The following is a 22,962-nucleotide window of genomic DNA, read 5'->3' on the forward strand; positions in this document are numbered from 1 at the left end:
GAGAACTCGGGGCCCCGCTCCTCAGTGTGCCCCCAGGGAAAAGCAGTCACTTCCGTGTCCCCGGTCTCTGGCCGCACTCCGTGCTCACCAGGCCTGTGACCAAGCGTTGCTATCTCTGGCACCCGACCCCGCGCAGAGTCTCCAAACCCAGCAGATCCCTGCAGTGCGTTCCCACACCGCTCCTCCCCGGGAAGGAAGGGGAGTCTCCCCGGATCTGCCGCCTGCTGGGTCCCTGCTGGAGGAGCCGTGCCCCGACTGGGCCGCAGATCACAGTTTATGGCAACCCCAAGCTGAGAGCCCGCGACTCTGCTCCGTCTCTGCAGCCGGCTTCCCCGCTCTGATACCTGGGAGCTCTGGCGCACTCAGGCACCCCCGGTCTCTCTGTGACCCCAAGGGTCCTGAGACCACACTGTCCCGGGAGGATTCCACCCCCCGCTTAGCCACTGCAGCGACGTCCCTCCACGGAGCCAACTTCTAAAAGGTCCGATTTTGTGCTCCGCGGCTCTAGCACTTGCCAGAAGCGGCCGGCGGAGGCCCCTCCCCCGCCGTCTATCCTCCCGAATATCGCCTCGGATTCACTTCTCCGCACGTCCTACCTTCCAGAAAGTGGTCACTTTTCTGTTCAGAGAGTTGTTGCTACTCTCTTCTTCGGTCTCCTGTTGAGTTCGTAGGTGTTCAGAATGGTTTGATCCCTATTCAGCTGAATTCCTGAGACCAGACGAAATCTAGGTCTCCTACTCCTCCGCCATCTTGCTCCACCCCCCAGATCCTCCATTTTTGATTGCACTTCATTAATAGCCTTTTTGATTTCAACTTGGTTAGATTTTAGTACTTTTATTTCTCCAGGAATGGTTTCTCTAATAACTTCCATGTTTTTTTCAAGCCCAGCTAGTATCTTTAAAATCATCATTCTGAACTCTAATTCCAACATCATGCTAACGTCTGTATTGAGCAGGTTCCTGGCAGTCGCTACTGCCTCTTGTTCTTTTTATTGAGGTGATTTTTTTCTGTCTTGTCATTTTGTCCATCGGAGAATAGATGAATGAAAGAACAAAATGCTAACAGGGTACCAACATCCCCAGAAAATATACTCTAAACAAATCAGAAAAGGCCTGTAACCAGGGGAAAAGAAAGGGAAAGAAAGAAAAAAAAAAAAAAACAGAATAAAGCAAAAAAAACAGAATATGATCAAATATGATCAGGCTGGTGCATAGATCGGTGCCACACACTAGATTTTGGGTGTATTTTGGTCTGTTAGCAGAAAGTGCCTCCCAAAATTTTAAAGAAAGAAAAACTTATATATGTACAAAATTAAGGGTTAATACGATGAAGGGATGGCATATGACTGGAAAGGTGAAAATTATAAAAGATTTTATTAAAGGAATTGTTAAGAGGTTGTTTGAAAAAAGAAAAAAGAGGATTTGAAAAAAAAAGGAGAGAATGTAATCGGGCAGGAGACTAGAACAAAGCTGTCCCCTAGAGATTTAGGGTATATTTTGATATGTGAGAAGAAACTGTATCTCAAAATTTTAAAGAGAGAACAACTTATATATATATGCCAAATTAAGGGTAACTACTCTGAAGGGAGAGAACTGTCTTGATGTCATCATCAAGACTGTATGGTACTGGCACAAAAACAGACACCTTGAAGACATTATACTAAATGAAAGAAGGAACTGACTCTAAAAAGGAAAAATAAAAATGTTTTTTAAAAAAGGGTTTGATTAGATGTTGGTTCAAAAAGGGAAAAAGAAAAATAAAAAAAATAGTTAAAAAAATTAACTTTGAAAGACTAAAGAATCATGGTAAAAAAGCCATGAATTCTATGTGCAGTATTTCCCTAGCGCTGGATTTCTGCCATTCTCATTGATCAGTAAACTTGGTCTTGGCTGGCGGTTCTTGCTGATCTTCTGGGGAAGGGGTCTGTTGCGGTGGTTCCCAAATGTCTTTGCCGGAGGTGGAATTGCCCCACCCATGCGGGTCTGGGCTAAGTAATCTGCTCGGGTTTGTTCTGGAGAGCTTTTGTTCCCTGCAAGCTTTCGGTTTGGCAAGGGGGATGAGAGTGAAAATGGCGGCCTCCCAATCTCTGCCCAGAGGAGCTGAGAACTCGAGGCTCCACTCCTCAGTGCACCCCCAGAGAAAAGCAGTCAATCACTCCCGTCTCCCCGGTCTCTGGCCGCACTCCGTGCTCACCCGGCCTGTGACCAAGGGTTTCTATCTCTGGCACATGACCCCGTGTGGAGTCTCCAAACCCAGCAGATCCCCGCGGTGCGCTCCCGCGCCGCTCCTCCCCAGGGAAGAAGGGGATTCTCCCCGGATCTGCCGCTTGTTGGGTCCCTGCTGGAAGAGCAGTGGCCCAACTGCCGTGGATCACGGTTTATGGCCACCCCGAGCTGAGAGCCCGCGCCTGGGCTCCGTCTGTGCAGCCGGCTTCCCCGCTCCGATCCCTGGGAGCTCTGCCGCACTTAGGCACCCCCGGTCTTTCTGTGACCCCGAGGGTCCTGAGACCACACTGTGCCAGCGAGAGTTCCACACACACACACACACACACCCCACCCCCCGCTTAGCCACTGGAGTGACGTCCCTCAGCAGAGCCGACTTCTAAAAGTTGGCATTTTGTGCTCCGCCGCTCTTATCACTTGCCAGAAGTGGCCGACGGAGGCCCCCTCCCCCGCCGTCTATCCTCCCAAATATCCCCTCGGATTCACTTCTCCGCACATCCTACCTTCCAGAAAGTGGTCACTTTTTGTTCAAAGAGTTGTTGCTATTCTTTTCTTCAATCTCCTGTTGAGTTCGTAGGTGTTTAGAATGGTTTGATCCGTATCTAGCTGAATTCCTGGGACCAGACGAAATCCAGGTCTCCTACTCCTCCGCCATCTTGCTTCGCCCCCTTGTTACCCTAAGTCTTTTGATTGGAGCACTTAGTCCATTTACATTCAGAGTAATTATTGATAGATATGAATTTAGTGCCGTTGTATTACCTGTAAAGTTGCTGTCCCTGTAGATTGTCTGTGTTCCTTTCTAGTCTTTGTTGCCTTTGGTCTCTCTTTCCAAGAAACAAAATTTAAAAGGCTTTGATGTTACAATCACATACTGGAATATTATTCAGCTGTGACTAGAAATGAAATATAAATATATGCAAAACTTGGACAAACCTTGAAGACATTATACTAAATGAAAGAAGGAAATCACAGATGATCGTATATTGTATGATTTCATTTTTATGAAATTTCCAGAATTAGGAAATCTGTAGAGACAGGAAGTAGGTTAATTGTTGCCTATGCTTTGCAGGGAGTGGAGGATCTGGGGTTTTGATGTCTGTGGGGAGTGAGATTTATTTTTGGGGTAATGAAAATGGTCTAAAGATTGTGGTGATGAATGGACAACTCTATGAATATGTTAACATCCATTGAATTGAACACTGCAAATGGATAAATTATATGGCATGTGAATTATATCTCAGTAAAGCTGTTTGGGAAAAAAAAGGTGTTGATATCTGGCAAATATGGAATTGAGTTCTTACTATAAAATATTCTCGCCATGCATGAGCCAAATGAGCTGTACAGTTAAATCGTCAGTGAGGGAAAAGAATGATGAATCTTCTGTGTCTGGTTTCTCAGGAAAAGGTGGATAGGGTTCAAATGAGGGAAGAGAAGTAATGATGAGGGGTATTTGGTCTGGGGAACACAGAGAAAAAAGTACAGAAATGAATAATAATAGTAAAAACTTCCCCTTATGGAGTGCCTGCTATGTACCAGGTCCTATACTAGGCATTTTGCCTTCATTATCTTTTATTTTATAATTCTTCATGGTAGTTATTATTATCTCTTTTGCACAAGAATCAACAAAGACCCAGAAAGATTAAGTGATTAACTCATGATCACGAAGCTAGTGAGTCCAGACATAAAATCCAAAACCCAGGTCTGTCTTCATCTGGAGATTGCACACTTCCCATTACTAACTATATACTAATCATAGTAAATACTTGAATAGGGCTTCTGTGTGCCAAGCACAGCTCTAAGCTCTGTGTATATGTTAACTCATGTAAACCTTAGTGTGGGCATGCCAGATGAAAAAAATTGAAGTGTGTCAGGGACAGATTGATAAAAAGAGATTTGAAACAGCTCTTTCTTTGAAGTTCTCTAAGTTTTCTAAAATTGTAAAATCAGATAATTCCATTATTTGTGTGTGAATTAGAATTTTTTAGCAGAATATTATTATTTTGTTTTTGAAAGATAACTGGTATGGCTAAGGAGAAGTGAAATATTAGGCTGTCTGTAAATTTTGGAAGGTACCCCAGAAGCCATTTTGCAATGTGTTTGAACTTTACCTTTTTTCCGAAGTGCAGTCATTAAATGTTTATGAATATAGGACTGCCATGATATGTTCTAGAAATGTGAATCTCTGTTCTGTAGTAATAATAAATTGGAAGGGATACTACAGAAAAAATGCAGGAATACTGCTGCTGAGGTTTTATTACAATGTTTCTGTCTTGAGAGAATGTGTTACAGAACCAGGGTGCTGGCAGTGAACATGGAAAAGAAGGGCAGGATTATAAAAGATGATGTAAAGGAAGAGATAGTAAAAGGACTTGTTGAAGAGAGAAGGGTATCAAAGGCAGCTTTGAAATTTGGAGCCTTGGAAACTGTCCTATTATCCATCCTCCCCCACCCCCTGCCCAAATGACCATGAAAAGTGATAGCTTAACAGGTTAATTTAGCATTTTGGTATTTCCTAAAGAGTGGAGAAATTGACAAACTTAATTCTCTGAACTCTAAAGCAAACAAGTTTTGGAGGTCTGTGCAGTGTCCTAGTCTATAGCCATGAGAGAGCTATGCTATGGTTCTTTTATTCAGGGCATTCTTACAAAATGTTTTGTGTGGTTAGAACATTCAAAGAATAATAGATCCATTTCAGGAGCTAAGTTCCTAGAAAGGGGAGGAATTAGTTACCTTTGCCAGTTTTCTAACTCTCTGGGGATGAAGAGGAAAAGAGAAGAAGCAGTTACTTTTATTTGTTGCTGCTTAAAACTAGATGGATTTGAGTTTGCCTAGTTACCCTTAACTATTCACTATCCCAGGCTCTTTTAAAGAAGCAGTGTGCTCTGAGAAACAAACTGAGGGTTTTAGAGGGAAGGTGGTGGGAGGATGGGTTAGCTCGGTGATGGGTATTAAGGAGGGCACGTATTGCATGGAGCACTGGGTGTTATATGCAAACAATGAATCATGGAACACTACATCAAAAACTAATGATGTACTATATGGTGACTAACATAACATAATTAAAATAAAAAAAATAAAATAAAAATTCCCAAGGTATACCTAAAAAAATAAAAATAGAAGCAATGTGATATATCTTTATATTTCCTCTTCTTTAGGATTTTACAAGCCCTAACTCCATTACTCTTTCCTATTCTTCTAACAAACAAATTATTTTTTCCTTTCCTTCCTTTGTGGCCAACTATAATAGAAAAGAAAGTATTAATTCCAACATAACCTCCCAGAGTGGTTGATGTCCTTGCATTTTCTTACCTTTAAAAAGGAACTTACCCCTATTTTCAATGTAATTTTTGTGATATCTGTAATTTTATGATGTTGAATTAGGTAATATGCCATGTAAATTGCAAATCTTTCAGAAAGGAGAAAGTGAAGTCTCACAGGAATTTACAATTAGGTGAAAGGGAAAGCCTCTAGAAGAAAAGAATGAGAAATAAAGAAAAGAATTAGTTTCAGAAATGAGAGGACAGAGAGAGTAACTCTTTTAGATGGAAAAGGAAGAATAGGGAGCCTGGGTGGCTCAGACGGGTAAGCATCTGCCTTCAACCCAGGTCATGATCCCAGGGTCCTGGGATCGAGTCCCACATCAGGCTCCCTGCTTAGCAGGGAGCCTGCTTCTCCCTCTGCCTGCCACTCCACCTGCTTGTGCATGCACTCTCTCTCTCTCTCTGACAAATAAATAAAATCTTTAAAAAAGGAAGAATAAAACAAATACTTTCACCCAAAACATTGGGTATCCAAGTTGTCTGGTATAAATGATCCTCTTTAGATGTAAACACTTATCTACTTCTTTGATATAAGTTGAGGAGTAGCAACTGCCCCCTTCCATACTGACTCTGGCATTGTTCCAGATATTTCCACCCTGTTCATATTTGACAGTACTGCAAATTTTGGAGTTGGCTGCTGTGGTGACCCAGATTCCCTGAAGTCAGGGTACAGATAGTTCAGGTTTTGGCCATGGGTGTGTGTATCTGACGTACAGAAGTCACTAGAATTGAAGGGTCAAGAAATGTATAGGATAGGTTGTTGGTGGGTCATCAACAAGGACACTGGGGTCACCCAAGAGGATGGCATGACTTGGGAAAGAAAGACTGAGGCAGATGTCGAAGTGTTTAATACATGGGAAGTTATATAAAAAATAAGTTGCTAACAGTGATGATGAAGAATAGATGATTTTATGAGAAGAGGAAGATGATGACATGAATTGTCAAAGGAGGGAACAGAAAATTATGGGTTTTTTAGATTTCTTTTTAGGGATTGGCTTATGCAGTTGTGAGAGCTGGCAAGTCTGAAATCCATAGGGCAGGCAGGCAAGCTGGAAACTCAGGAACTGAGGCTCCAGTTTTAGGAAAGAATTTCTTCTTCTCCAGAAACTCTTAAGTCCTTCAACTGATTGGATGGGGCCCACCCACATTATCATGGGTAATCTCCTTTACTTAAAGTCAACTGATGATTGTAGATGTTAACTGCATCTACAAAATACTTCACACCAACACTTGGATTAGTGCTTGATTAAATAACTAGGTACTATAACCTAGCCAAGTTGACACATAGAAGTAACCATTATAGTGAGGGTAGAAAAACAAGCACTTGGAAATAAATTTTAGAGTTAAGAAAAAGCTATTTCTAAGCATGTTTTATTCTTTTAGCAACCCTTTACTCAAAAATCTCTTTTACTCCATTATGTACTTTCCATCTATTAAAATCTGATGAGCTCTTTTCCCATTAATTCCTTTAAGAAGGATTTATCTCTTGAATTTAAGGATGGTTCAAAATATGAAAATCAATCATTGTGATAGCCCACATTAACAGAATGAAGGATAAAAATCACATATCTCGGGACACCAGGGTGGCTCAGTCAGTTAAGTGTCTGCCTTCATCTCAGGTCATGATCCTGGAGTCCTGGGATCGAATCCCATATTAGTCTCCTTGCTTGGTGGGGAGGCTGCTTCTCCCTCTGCCTGCTGCTCACCTGCTTGTGCTTGCTTACTCTCTCTGTCCCTGACAAATAAATAAAATCTTTTTTAAAAAATCACATATCTCAATAGATGCAGTAAAAGCATTTGACAAAATTAGTAACCTTTCCTGATAAAAACTTTAAACCAGGAAGAGAAGGAAATTACTTCAACATAATAAAGGCCATATATGAAAAGCCCACAGGTAATATCATACTCAGTGGTAGAAAACTGAAAATATTTTCCTCTAAGATAAGGCAAGGATGCCCACTATCACTACTTCTATTCAACATAGTATTGAAAGTCCTAGCCAGAGCAAGTGTGTAAAAAAAATAAATAAATAAAAAGTTCCCAAATTGGAAAAAAGACAAGTATAATTATCTCTGTTCACAATGATCTTATATGTGGAAAACCCTAAAAACACCACAAAAAACTCTTAGAAATAATAAACTAATTTAGTAATGTTGCAGTTACAAAATCAACATACAAAAATCAATTGCATTTCTATACACTGACAATGAACTCTCTGAAAAGGAAATTAAGGAACAATTCTGTTTATAATAGCGAGAGAGAAAGAAAAAGAGAAAGAGGGAGGGAGGGAGAGAGAGAGAGAGAAAGATAGATTAGCAATAAACTTAACCAAGTAGGTGAAGGACTTTCAAATGGAAACTACAAAAATCCTTTCTGATGGCTGAGTACTATTCCATTGTATATATGTACCACATCTTCTTTATCCATTCATCTGTTGAAGGGCATCTCGGCTCTTTCCGCAGTTTAGCTATTGTGGACATTGCTGCTATGTACATTGGTGTGTATGTGCCCCTTCTTTTCACTACATCTGTATCTTTCGGGAAATACCTAGTAGTGCACTTGCTGGGTAGCTCTATTTGTAATGACTTAAGGAACCTCCATACTGTTTTCCAGAGTGGCTGCAGTAGCTTGCATTTCCACCAGCAGTGTAGGAGAGTTCCCCTTTCTCTACATCCTCGCCAACATTTGTTTCCTGTTTTGTTAATTTTTGCCATTCTGACTGGTGTAAGGTGGTATCTCATTGTGGTTTTTAGCACTGGGTGTGATAGGCAATTAATGAATCATTGAACACTACATCAAAAACTTATGATGTATTATATGCTGACAAACTGAACACAATAAAAAATGATATTAAATAAAAGGAAACTACAAAACATTACTGAAGGACATTAAAAAAACCTAAATAAATGGGAACATATCTTGGATTGGAAGACTTAATACTGTTAAATGTCCATACCACCCAAAATGATCTACAGATTTAACACAGTCCATATCAAAAACCAATGGCATTTGTTTCAGAAATAGAGAAAACAGTACTAAAATTCATATGGAACCACAAAGAATACCAAATAGCCAAAACAATCTTGAGAAAGAAGAACAAAGGAAGGTGGAGTCATCACATATTATGATTTTAAAACACATTACAAAGCTACAGTAATCCAAACAATATGGTATTGGCCTAAAGACAGACATACAGACCAATGGAACAGAATAGAGAGCCCAGAAATAATCCCACACACATATGGTGAACTGATCTTCAACAAGGGTGCAAAGACTACATAATAGAGAAAGGATATTCTCTTCAACCAGCGGTATTGGGGAAACTGGAGATCTACATGGAAAAGAATGAAATTGAACCCTTATCTTACACCATACACAAAAATCAACTCAAAATAGGTTAAAGACCTGAAACTGAAACTGTCAAACACCTAGAAGAAAACATAGAAGATAGCTTCGTGAAATTGTTCTTGGCAATGATTTCTTGAATATGATATCAAAACATAGGCAACAAAAGAGAAAAGAGAGAGATGGGGCTACATCAAACCAAATAACTTCTTTGCAACAAAGGAAATAACTAACAGAATGAAAAGGCTACCTACAGAATATGAGAAAATAATGCAAACTTTATGTGTGATAAGAGGCCAATATCCAAAAACTATAAGGAACTCCTACAACTCAATAGCAAAAAAGAAGAAAAAAATGAAAAAGGAGAATGAACTCCAGATCACTTGATTTAAAAATGGCCAAAGAACTTGATTAGACATATCTCCAAAAAAGATATACAAATGGGTAACAATTGTATGTAAAGTTGCTCAACATCAGTAATCTTCAGGGAAATGCAAATGAAAATCACAATGAGAAACCACCTCATACCTAATAGGATGGCCATTATCAAAAAACAAAACAAAGCAAAAACAAGAAATAAGAAGTGTTAGTGAGAATATGGAGAAATTGGAATGCTTGTACACTATTGGTGGGAATGTAAAAATGATGGAGGTGCTATGGAAAACAGTATGGAGATTCCTCAAAAAAATAAAAATGGAAATACCATATAATCCAGCTGTACCATTTTTGAGGTATTCATTCAATTTGAAAACAGAATCTTGAAGAGATATTTGTAGTCCTATGGTTATTGTAGCATTATTCACAAGAACCATAATGTGGAAGCAACCTAAATGTCCATCAGTGGATGAATGGATATAGAAAATATGATCATACATATAATGGAATTATTATACAGGCTTTAAAAAAAGGAAATCTTGTCATGTGCAACAACATAGATGAAACTTGAGGACACTATGCTAAGTGTAATAAGCCAATCACAGATGGACAAATACTGCACAATTACACTTATATGAGGTATTTAAAATAGCCCAAGTATGAAAGGATGGTTCGATATCTGAAAATCAATCAATGTAATCCAACATAATCAATATAGGCTAATGAACAAAAATGATATTATCATATCAACTGATGCAGAAAGAGCATTTGAAGAAATCCAACAACCATACGTGAAAAGGAAACTCCAACAAAACCCTTTCATCAGGTTAGAAATAGAGGGGACAACCTCAAATTATAAAGAGAATGTACAAAAAATCTATATGTAATCACATACTTTATGGTGCACAAATGAATGTTTTACACCTAAGATCAGGAATGTGGAATAGGTGTCCCCTCTCACCATTCTTATTCAATATAATTCTGGTTGTTCTGGCCACTGCAATTAGGCAAACAAAATAAAAAGAATCCAGATTAGGGAGCAAGAAGTACAACTGTCTCTATTTGCAGATGACATGACTGTCTGTGTGGGACATCCCCAAAAATCTACAAAAATGCTTCCAGAACTAATAAGTGATCTCAGCACTGTTGCAGGATACAAGTATCAACCACATATCTATAGATTAAGAACAAACTTGTAAAAACCAATATTAAAAACAAAATACCTTTTATAATTGCTTGATGAAAATGAAATACTTAGGTATAAACTGAACAAAAGATGAAAAGGACCTGTATTATGAAAAATTACGATATGCTTATGAAAGAAATCAAAGAAAACCTAAATAAATGGAGACACATAGTAATGATGTCAATTCTCCTTAAATTGATATGTCAGTTAAGTGCAATCCCTAGCAAAATCCCAGCAAGGATTTTTGTAGAAATATTTAAGTTTATTTTCAAATTTATATGGAAAGGCACAAGTCCTAGAAGATCTAAAACCATCTTGAAAAGGAAGAAAAAGTGAGAGGAATCTCTCTACCCAATTTAAGGTTTACGGTATGGCTATAGTAATCAAGACAGTGTAGTACTGATGAAGGGATAGACACCTAGGTTAGTAGAACAGAATAGAGACCCCAGAAATAGACCCCTACACATATCCTACTGATTTTTGACAAAGGTTCAAAAGCAATTCAAAGGGGGAGGGATAGCCTTTTTGACAAATAGTGCTAGAGCATTTAGATATCCATTGGGGGAAAAAAAGAGAGAGGGAGAAGAAAGAGAGAGAGAGAGAAGTAAGGAAGGAAGGAGGAAAGAAAGAAAAGAAAAGAAAAGAAAGAAAGGAAAGAAAGAAAGAAAGAAAGAAAGAAAGAAAGAAAGAAAGAAAGAAAGAAAGAAAGAAAGAACGAACGAACCAACCTTAACTCAAACTTCGCACCTTACACAAAAATTAACTTCAAATGCATCATAGAGTTAAATGTAAATTGTAAAGCTTAAGTATCTTTTAGAAATAAATGTAGCAGAAAATCTCTGGGATCTAAGGCTAGGCAAAGGCTTCTTACGCTGGACACCTAAAATATCCATAAAAAGAAATATTAATAAATTGAACTTCATCAAAATAAAGAAATTCTCTCTGAAAAACCATGTGAAGAGGATGAAAAGGTAAGCAAAAGAGTGGGAGATATGAATTTAGTGCCATTGTATTGTCTGCAAAGTCCCTGTTTCTGTAGATTGTGTCTGTTACTTTCTGGTCTATGTTACTCTCGAAGTCTCTCTTTGCTTACAGTATCCCCCTTAATATTTCTTGTAGGCCTGGCTTGGTGGTCACATATTCTTTCAGTTTCTGTCTGTCCTGTAAACTCTTTATCTCTCCTTCCATTCTGAATGACAGCCTTGCTGGATAAAGTATTCTTGGCTGCATGTTCTTTTCATTTAGTTCCCTGAATATATCTTCCCAGACCTTTCTGGCCTACTAGGTTTCTGTGGATAGGTCTGATGTTATTCTGATGTTCCTCTCTTCATACATAAGGAATCTCCTCTCCCTAGCTGCTCTCAGGATAACTTCTTTGGCTCTAAGATTTGCAAGCTTCACTATTATATGTGGGGTGTTATATGCAACTAATGAATTATTGAACACTACGTCAAAAAATTATGATGTACTATATGTTGGCTAATTGAACTTAATAAAAAGAAAGTTGCATTCTACACAGAAGAAAAAAAGAGTGGGAAAAAATAATTGCCAACCACACATCTGAAAAGGGACTAGTATCCAGAATATATAAAGAATTGTTAAAACACAGTGGTAGAAAACAATCCAATTAGAAAATGAGCAAAAAGCATGAACAGACATTTCATCAAAGAAGATATATAGATAGCAAATAAACGTGAAAGATGTTCACCTTCATTAGCCATTAGGAAATTAAAATTAAAACCACAATGAGATTTCACTGTATCATATCAGATGGGCTAAAATAAAAAAATTAGTGACAATACCAAATCGTGGCAGGTATTATAAGAAACTGGATAAGTCATACATTGCTGGTGGAACTGTAAAATGGTACAGCCAATATAGAAAACAGATAGTTTCATAAAAAACTAAACATACATATAGCATACAACTCAGCAGTTGTTCTTTTGGGCATTTATTCCAGAGAAATGAAATTTATTTTTACACAAAAACCTGTACACAAATGTTAATAATAGCTTTATTCAAAGTTGGCAAGAACTGGAAACAACACTAAACAACCCTGATTACCTTCAACAGGTGAATGATTAGACCACCTGTGGTGATTCCATACCATGGAATACTATTCAGCAATAAAAAGGAATGAACTGTTGATACATACAACATCTTGGATAGATTTCCAGAAAATTCAGAGTGAAAAAATGTCTATCTCAAAAGGTTACATACATACCACATCATTTCATTTGTGTAAGATTCTTGAAATGATAAAAAAATAGAGAACAGATTAGTGGTTGCCAGCTCTTAGAGACTGGGGCAGGGGATGGGAAGGAAGTGGGTGCAGTTATAAAAAGGTTGTGTGAGGTGTCCTTGTAGTGATCAAACTATTCTGTATCTTGGCTTTGGTGGTGGATTCATGAATCTACACATGTGATAAAATTGCAGTGAGCTGAATAGATACAAATATATCTTTCTATATAGGGCACCTGGGTGGCTCAGTCTTTAAGCATCTGACTCTTGATTTTGGCTCACATCATGTTCTTGGGGTCATGGGATTGAGCCCTGCATCATACTCTGCACTGAGCGTGGAGACTGCTTAGGATTCTCTCTCTCCCTCTTCCTTTGCCCCTCCTCCCATGTGCTCACTCTCTCTCTCTCAAGTAAATAAATCTTAAAAAAGATAAGAGATTTTCTAATCAACTTCATGCTCCTAAACTTGAAAACATATAAAACAATTCCCTAGAAAAATATAATATTAAAACTGACAAATAGAAAACAGAAAACTTGAATAATCACTAAGGAATCTGAGTCAGTTGCTAAAGATTCACTTCTACACAAGTACAAAAGAGTAGGCCTAAATAATTTTATGAATGAATTCTACCAAATGTTCATAAAATTTCTATCTATAGATTCACCAGTCAATAGAAAATGATGAAACAATTATTTTATTGAGGCTAATATAATCTTCATACAAAATATAGACATGGGCATTTTAAGAAAGGAAAATTGCTGGCTAATCTCACTAGTTAATATAAACAAAAGATCCTAAATAAAATATTACAGAAGTATTTCCATAATTATAAAAATATTACCAGTAATATTTTATTTAGTATGTTTGTATATTAATGTCTTAAAATATGCAATACAACCAGGCTAGGTTTAACTCAAGCAGAAAAGTGTAACTAGTTCAGAGAAAGACAAATACCATATGATTTCACTCATATGTGGAATTTAAATTTTTATTTATTTATTTGTCAGAGAGAAAGAGAGAGAGAGAACTGCAGGCAGAGGGAGAAGCAGGCTCCCAGCTGAGCAAGGACCCCAATGTGGGACTTAATCCCAAGACCCTGGGATCATGATCTGAGCTGAAGGCAGACACTTAACAAGCTGAGCCACCCAGGCATCCCTTAAAATATATAATACAGCCAGGTTAGGTTAAACTCAAGCACAAAAGTGTAACTAGTTCAGGGAAAGACAAATACCACATTGATTTCACTCATATGTGGAATTTAAGAAACAAAACAAGTGAACAAAGAAAAAAAAGAGAAATCCGAAAACAGACTCTTAACAAACAGAACAAACAGATGATTACCAGAGAGCAAACAGATGGTTACCAGAGTGGAGGGGGTGTGGGGGAATGGGCGAACTAGATGATGGGGATTAAGGAGTAAACTTGATGTGAGGAGAACAGGGTGATGTATGGAAGTGTTAAATTACTATATTGTACACATGAAACTAATATAACACTGTTAATTATACTAGAATTTTTTTAAATGTATAACTAGTAAATTGAATAAGTAGGACTCATGGGGTATAATCAGAAAACAACTTTGATTCCCATATTGCCACTTTAAGTCCACTCTGTGGGATTAGATCTTCTTTTCTCTTGATCACAGCTAAGGCAGTTCCATGACTCTTGAGCATTTTGGTTATGTTTTGTGACAGAAGAGTCTCAATTTAATTAAAAATCAGTAATAATTAAAGCTTTAATATTTCTTTAAAGTTATATCTTCTGGGCAGCTGAAGTAAGGAAGGAGATGTGGTCAGTATCTTCTCACTTTCTCCATTGAGTATGTCTAACCCTTCTCTTCCATATTGCTTATGAAGGTTGGTGATCCCTCTAGAATTGCACCAGAGGTGCAGGTGAGAAGATGAAGAAGTTCTTTCTTGATTAATACTTCCATGAACCAGCATCAACACTGTCTGAACCTAGCTCATGTTTAAAATGAATTTGTTTTATATGGAGTACTGTTAATGGCCTTTTCTGAGGCCTTCCTGTCCTTCATATTTTTCAAGCGTGTTGACAACCAATATACTGTGTCTCCTGGGATCTGGGTGACACATTTCAAACCTTCAAGTGCTTCCATTGAAGGTCCTTTCCCAAGGCCTAAGGTAAATGTGAGCCCTGCTACCAAGCCATTACACTGAGAGAGCTTTAGAAGCACAGCATGTCTACAGCTTTCTTCCAGTTCTTCTCCCAATTTCCAAGCCTTTACTTGTCTTCTCCAGCTTCTTTTAGATGTGGGGATTGGTGATCTGCTAAGGTCACAAAACTAGTTTGCAACTACCTCCTTTACAAAACCAGCATGGTGGTCTCATACCTCTCATTGGAATGTGTTTATTGTCTTTGGGCCTCAGCCAACAGGGATTAAAATAGTCCATTTTAAAATCCTGTTTCACAGGGGTGCCTGGGTGGCTCAGATGGTTAAGCATCTGCCTTCGGCTCAGGTCATGATCCCGGGGTCCTGGGATTGAGCCCCGCATCGGGCTCCCTGCTCAAGTGGGGATCCTGCTTCTCCCTCTCCCTCTGCCATTCTCTCCACTTGTGCTCTCTGGCTCTATCTCTCTGTCAAATAAATAAATAAAATCTTAAAAAATAAATAAATAAAATCCTGTTTCACAAGGTTGGCTTACCATTAGGAAAATTCATTCATGTAATTCAACACAATAAACAAGTAAAGGAGAAAAATGTATTATTATCTCAATAGAAGCAGAAGAATCATTTGACAGGATTCAGTATTTGTTTATGATTTAGAAATCTCTTACAAACTAACAATACAAAAGAATTCCTTAGCCTGATTAAGAGTATCTATAAAAAAAACTTCCATAGTAAGCACCATACTTAATGATATCATACTTAAGGCTAGCAGCCTCATTTTTAAAATAAGGATCAAGGCAAGGATACCATTGGTTTTACTTCATATCAACATTCAATGGAAATTCTGCCCAGCCTGGTAAGACAAGAATTAAAAAAAATAAAATTTATTAGATTAGGAAAGCAAGGGATAAAACTAACACTATTTATAGAGTATGCAATTGTCTATAGTGAAGACCCAAGAAAACCTATAGAAAAATTATTAGAATTTATAAGAATATTCAGCAAATTAACAAAATATAAGATTAATACGTGAAACTCATGTGTGGAATTTAAGAAACAAAACAAACGAACATAGGGGGATTAAAGAGAGGAAGACCAAGAAACAGACTCTTGACTATAGAGAACAAACTGATGGTTATCAGAGAGGAAGTGGGTGGGGGGATGGGTGAAGTAGGTGATAGGGATTAAGGAGGGCACCAGGTGTTGTATGGAAGTGTTGAATCACTGTATTATACACCCGAAATTAATATTGCACTGTATGTTAACTAACTTGAATTTAAATAAAAACTTGGAAAAAATTAATATGTGAAAATCCATTGCATTTCATCAGTAACAAAGTTAGAACATGTAATTTTTAAAAGATGCCATTTTCAATAGCAATTTAAAAAGATACCCACAAATAGATGTAACTAAAGATGTACACAACCTTAATGGAGAAAAAGTATAAACTGTTATTACAAGACTAAGGGAGACTCAAGGAAATGAGATATACCATGTTTATGAAGAAGAAAATTCAATAATCATAAATGTTAATTGTCCCAAAATGAATCTAAGAATTCAATACAATCCCAATCAAAACACATTCATGGGAATAATAAACCTAAATTTTGGGGTGGGAGAAATGTCAGAAGGGATATATAAGAACTTCCATTGTTTTATAATATTTGATTTCTTAAACTAGGTAGTTGATACACAGGTGTTCATTATATTATTTTCTTTTTTGTATTTTTGAAATATTAAGTTTAGGAAAAGAGTGCTGAATACAGTTTTGGCATTGTACTGGTATCTTTTTTAAAAAAAATTTATTTATTTATTTGAGAGAGAGAGCACAAGCAGGGGGAGCAGCAGGCAGAGGGAGAGGGAGAAGCAGAAGCAGGCTCCCTGCTGAGCAGAGAGCCCAACAGGGGACTTGATCCCAGGACCCTGGGATCATGACCTGAGCCAAAGGCAGATACTTAACTGACTGAGCCATCCAGGCACCCTGTACTGGTATCTTTAAGCCAGTCTCACAAAGTAGCTGCAAATTTGGTATAGATTTTTATCCATATGTGTTTGCACACTGGATTCTCTATCCCTTATACCTGTGTGATTTGAAACAGGTAATCTATGTTTCTAAACCCTCAGTTTCCACATCTATAAAATGTGGTTGTCATAATCAATTTAAAAATTAAAAAATTTAGGGGCGCCTGAGTTGGCTCAGTTGGTTAAAGTTCTCCTTCAACTCAGATCATGATCCTGGGGTCCTAGGATGAGCCCTGCGTCAGGCTCCCTGTTCAGCGGGGAGTATGCTTCTCCCTCTCCCTCTCCTCCTACCCCTCCCCTTGCTTGTGCTCACACTCTCTCTGTCAAAAATAAAATCTTTTAAAAAATAAATAAAGTTAAAAGTTTAAATGAGATAAAGCATGATCTCAGGAAATTTTAGTTTATTCCTCTGTAAGGGGAAATTGTCAGTCTAGTTCAGACAGTGAAGCATCTGAGAATCACAGTGCCCTTTGAGAAATACCTTGAAATTCTGACATATATAACTCAATCTTGTGAATTAGGAGCAGTTTTACTCAGTAAATATGGCATATGATTGCAATACATAACAACAACCACATATGTGAATAGAAAGAGTTTCTAAATTACTCCACTAGTCTGCATTTGCTGCCACTTTAATAATTTTGTCATTTGCTGTCCCACCAGTCAGTGTGAGAAAACTTTATTGATGGAATTATAAAATTGAAAAATTTGCATCTATTAATCTAACTTTTCCCCCTGTGAATTGAGGAAGAGCACCAATATTGGCGTCTACTTGAAACACCCTCAGTAAAAATCCCCGGGGTGCAAAGCAAACAGAACATTGAAGAGGAACTCTTAGTTGCTCCACCCAGAAGAATGAAAACATCTTTAAACACTCATCTCAACTTAATCAACATGATAAATCTTTCTTGAAAAGGTTTCTGGCTTATTGGTGAAAACTTCTTTATTATCAAATACTAGATCAAACATTCCTCCATTTTAAAGACAGAAATGCCATTTTAAAATCCAAATCAGAAACTGTTTGGAATACTTAACGTCCTCTGGACTAAGTTTAAAATGGCACATCAACAAAGCACATTCATATAGTGAGTTATATCAAGTAGGAATCAGAAAAACTGCTTCTTAAAGTGGGAATGCTCAGGCATTCTAGATTTTGTGGTGTACCTTTTTTTATTAATTTACAAAGATCCTTGTAAATGAAGCCTTGCTGGTGCCTAGACTTTCCCATTATGAACTGAATCTACTACTCAAGGAAAAGGGACATTCCCATCCACCTTTGCTCCATAGGAGGACTGATAATAGGACTGATACCCTATTAAGATAAGAATAGTCCCCTATCTCAAGGTTATTCAGGAAGTTATTGATTAATTAGTTCAACAGTATTTACTGGGACTTACTAGATTAAACCACTGTTCTGGACACTGGAGATACAGCAGTACACAAAATAAAGTCGATTAGTGGATATGTATTTTAATGTTAGTGATATTATGAAAAGGAAATTAATCAGTGCATTAGAATAGGATTATGGGTGATGCCATTTAAGGTAGAGTGATCAAGGAAGACCTCAACATGGAGATATTTGAACAGAGACCTGAATGAAATGAGAGTGAGTTATGTGAAGATATTGGAGAAGACAGTCCCTGAGAGAGGAAAGAATGTCAAGTGCAAAGGTCCTGAGGTGGGAACGTGTTTGTTGTGCTAGTGGAAGCGCAAGAGGCCAGTGTGTGGTTTGAGCTTGGTGAAAAAGAGAGCTAGTGGTAGGAAATGAGGCCAGAGAAATAGCCGGAGGCCACAAAGTGAAGGACTTTGTAAGCCACAATAAAGACTAGATTTTATTGTTAAGTGTCACGGGAAACCGCTGGAAAGTTGTGAACATGCGAATGACACACACTGACTTACACTTTTTAACAGTCATTCTAAAAACTCTAGGAGAATGAACTATAGAGAGATAAGAGTGAAAGGTAGAAGACAAGGTCAGAAGTTACTGTAGTAATCCAAGAACATGAGAGATCATGGTGGCTGTGACCTGGAGTACTGGTGGAAGTGGTGGAATGAGTGAGGGTAGAATCTACAGGATTTGCTAATGTAGTTTGTAAGAGAGAGAGTAAAATATGACTACAACTTTCATGACTTGAGCAAATGTATGATAATGATGCCTGTCTTAAACTGTTTGGGCTGCTATAACAGAATACCCTAGACTGGTGGCTTATAAATATCAAAAATTTATTTTTCATTGTTCTAGAGGCTGAGAAGTCTAAGATCAAGGTGTTGGCAGATTCAGTGCCTGGTGAGGGCCCATTTCCTATTTCATAGGCAGCTGTCTTCTTTCTGTGTCCTCACATGACAAAAGGGGTGAAGGACCTTTCTATGCTCTCCTTTATGAGGGTACTAATTTCATTTATGGAGGTTCCACCCTCATCACTCAATCACCTCCAAGAGGCCTCACCTCTTGATACCATTACATTGGGGGCTAAGATTTCAACATATGAATGGGGGGGATACAAATATTTAGTCTATACCAGTGCCATTTATTGAGATGAGAAACATTTACAGAGAAATGGCACTATACCAGTGCCATTTATTGAGATGGGAAACATTTACTGAGAGGGAGCAAAAAAGGGAGAATCTAGGGTTCATTTTTTGACATGTTAATTTTGAGGTCTTTAATAGAAATCCAAGAGTGAGCAAGAGATAGGAGACTAAAATTCAGGGAGAAGTTGGAGCTGGAGATATTAAATTGTATTTAAGGGAAAATGAAATCATTTAGAGAGAAAGTGTACAGAGGAGAAGGTGTATGAGGACTGACTCCTGGGCATTATGACAGATTATGAAACAAGAAAATAGCAAAGGAGACTCAGAAGAGCCAGCCATCAGGGAAAGCAAAACCAGCCCTGAAAGCTGAGTTAAGAAAGTGTTTCATGAAGGAGAGAATGACCAACTTTGACAAATAATGCTAAGACCTCAAGGAATATGAGAAATGAAGATTGGATTTGGCAATGTGGAGGAGACTCAGAAGCAGATTTCAGTGGAGTGTTGATGAAAAAAGTCATGTTGTAGTGGATTCAAGGAAGTTGGAAAGAAAGAAGTGAAGGTTGTACGGTCAACATTTTCGAAGACTTTGGCTATAAAATGGAGTAATGAAATGTTGAAACAAGGGAGATTTTTTTTTTGCTTTTTTTTTAAATTTTTTATTGTTATGTTAATCACCATACATTACATCATTTGTTTTGGTGTAGTGTTCCATGATTCATTGTTTGTTCATAACACCCAGTGAGCTTTGCACAGTGGCAGTATCGTAGCCAATGAGGTTTATCCGAGGCGCGATTATTGCTAATTGAAAACTTTTCCCATAACACCCAGTGATCCATGCAGAATGTGCTCTCTTTAATACCCATCACCAGGCTAACCCATCCCCCTACCCTCCTCCCCTCTAGAACCCTCAGTTTGTTTTTCAGAGTCCATCATCTCTCATGGTTCGTCTCCCCCTCTGACTTACTCCTCTTCATTCTTCCTCTCCTGCTATCTTCTTCTTTTTCTTTTTTTTTCTTAAAATATGTTGCGTTATTTGTTTCAGAAGTACAGATCTGTGATTCAACAGTCTTACACAATTCACAGCGCTCACCATAGCACATATCTTCCCCAATGTCTATCACCCAGCCACCCCATCCCTCCCACCCCCGACCACTCCAGCAACCCTCAGTTTGTTCCTGAGATTAAGAATTCCTCATATCAGTGAGGTCATATGATACATGTCTTTCTCTGATTGACTTATGTCACTCAGCATAACATCCTCCAGTTCCATCCACGTCGTTGCAAATGGCAAGATCTCATTCCTTTTGATGGCTGCATAATATTCCATTGTGTATATATACCACTTCTTCTTTATCCATTCATCTGTCCATGGACATCTTGGCTCTTTCCACAGTTTGGCTATTGTGGACATTGCTGCTATAAACATTGGGGTGCACGTACCCCTTCGGGTCCCTACATTTGTATCTTTGGGGTAAATACCCAGTAGTGCAATTGCTGGATCGTATGGTAGCTCTAATTTCAACTGTTTGAGGAACCTCCATACTGTTTTCCAGAGGGGTTGCACCAGCTTGCATTCCCACCAACAGTGTAGGAGGGTTCCCCTTTCTCCACATCCCCGCCAACATCTGTCGTTCCCTGACTTGTTAATTTTAGCTATTCTGACGGGTGTGAGGTGGTATCTCATTGAGGTTTTGATTTGGATTTCCCTGATGCCAAGCGATGTTGAGCACTTTTTCATGTGCCTGTTGGCCATTTGGATGTCTTCTTTGGAAAAATGTCTGTTCATGTCTTCTGCCCATTTCTTGATTGGATTCTTTGTTCTTTGGGTGTTGAATTGGATAAGTTCTTTATAGATTTTGGATACTAGCCCTTTATCTGATATGTCATTTGCAAATATTTTCTCCCATTCTGTCGGTTGTCTTTTGGTTTTGTGGACTGTTTCTTTTGCTGTGCAAAAGCTTTTTATCTTGATGAAATCCCAATAGTTCATTTTTGCCCTGGCTTCCTGTGCCTTTGGCGATGTTTCTAGGAAGAAGTTGCTGCGGCTGAGGTCGAAGAGGTTGCTACCTGTGTTCTCCTTTAGGATTTGGATGGACTCCTGTCTCACGTTTAGGTCTTTCAACCATTTGGAGTCTATTTTTGTGTGTGGTGTAAAGAAATGGTCCAGTTTCATTCTTCTGCATGTGGCTGTCCAATTTTCCCAACACCACTTGTTGAACAGACTGTCTTTTTTCCACTGGACATTCTTTCCTGCTTTGTCAAAGATAAGTTGACCATAGAGTTGAGGGTCCATTTCTGGGCTCTCGATTCTGTTCCATTGATCTATGTGTCTGTTTTTGTGCCAAAACCATACTGTCTTGATGATGACAGCTTTGTAATAGAGCTGGAAGTCCGGAATTGTGATGCCGCCAGCTTTGCTTTTCTTTTTCAATATTCCTCTGGCTATTCGGGGTCTCTTCTGGTTCCATACAAATTTTAGGATTATTTGTTCCATTTCTTTGAAAAAGGTGGATGGTATTTTGATGGGGATTGCATTGAATGTGTAGATTGCTCTAGGCAGCACTGACATCTTCACAATGTTGGTTCTTCCAATCCATGAGCATGGAACCTTTTTCCATTTCTTTGTGTCTTCTTCAATTTCTTTCATGAGTATTTTATAGTTTTCTGAGTACAGATCCTTTGCCTCTTTGGTGAAATTTATTCCTAGGTATCTTATGGTTTTGGGTGCAATTGTGAATGGGATCGACTCCTTGATTTGTCTCTCTTCTGTCTTGTTGTTGGTGTATAGGAATGCCACTGATTTCTGTGCATTGATTTTATAGCCTGCTACTTGACTGAATTCCTGGATGAGTTCTAGCAGTTTTGGGGTGGAGTCTTTTGGGTTTTCCACATACAGTATCATATCATCTGCAAAGAGTGAGAGTTTGACTTCCTCTTTGCCGATTTGGATGCCTTTGATTTCTTTTTATGATTGGAGCTATTTCAGCATGCTTGTGTGCTGATGAAAATAATAGAAAAATAAATGCTGCAGGAGAAAAGGGGACAGTTACAGAGTCATTGTTCTTAAAATAGTGAGAAGGATACGTATGATAATAGATAAAGATAGAAGCCAGACAGTTTATTTGTTGTAACTGGAGAGAAGGTGATGCAATGAGATTGGAAGATGTGATGGTGAAGGATATGGAAGTTACAACTCTTTTATTTTTATTTTTTTAAAGATTTATTTATTTATTTGAGGGTGAGCAGAGAGAGGGGATCTCAAGCAGATTCCCCACTGAGCAGGGAGCCCGACACAGGGCTCAATCTCATGACCCTGACATCATGACCTGAGCTGAAATCAAGAGTCAAACACTTAACTAACTGAGCCACCCAGGTGCCCTGGAAGTTATGACTCTTTTAAATTGATTTTTCAGTAAAACAAGAAGCATACTCATCAGCTGAAAGTGAGGAGTGGGGAAAAGGTGTTGGAGTTTTGAGGCAGGAGGCAACTGTGTGACATAGTCATCTTAGATAATGGGAGAATGATTTGACCACAGGGAAGTATAACACTGCCAGGCAGCACTGAAGGCCCATGTGTGGCTCATAGTCATA

General features: G+C 38.4%; 1 long non-coding RNA gene and 1 pseudogene across 1 annotated transcript in view; both read left to right on the forward strand.

Moving 5' to 3' along the window:
• The window catches only part of LOC141374323 (uncharacterized), a 409,949-nt gene that overhangs the window by 301,261 nt on the left and 85,726 nt on the right, over positions 1–22,962 (forward strand). The gene's annotated exons all lie outside the window — the stretch shown is intronic.
• Positions 20,113–20,197, forward strand: LOC112813021 (U4 spliceosomal RNA; annotated as a pseudogene).

Source organism: Callorhinus ursinus, unplaced genomic scaffold (assembly GCF_003265705.2).
Source record: "Callorhinus ursinus isolate GAN/ISIS: 27379988/994484 unplaced genomic scaffold, GSC_fseal_2.0 scaffold16, whole genome shotgun sequence".
In the NCBI taxonomy this organism is placed as follows: domain Eukaryota; kingdom Metazoa; phylum Chordata; class Mammalia; order Carnivora; family Otariidae; genus Callorhinus; species Callorhinus ursinus.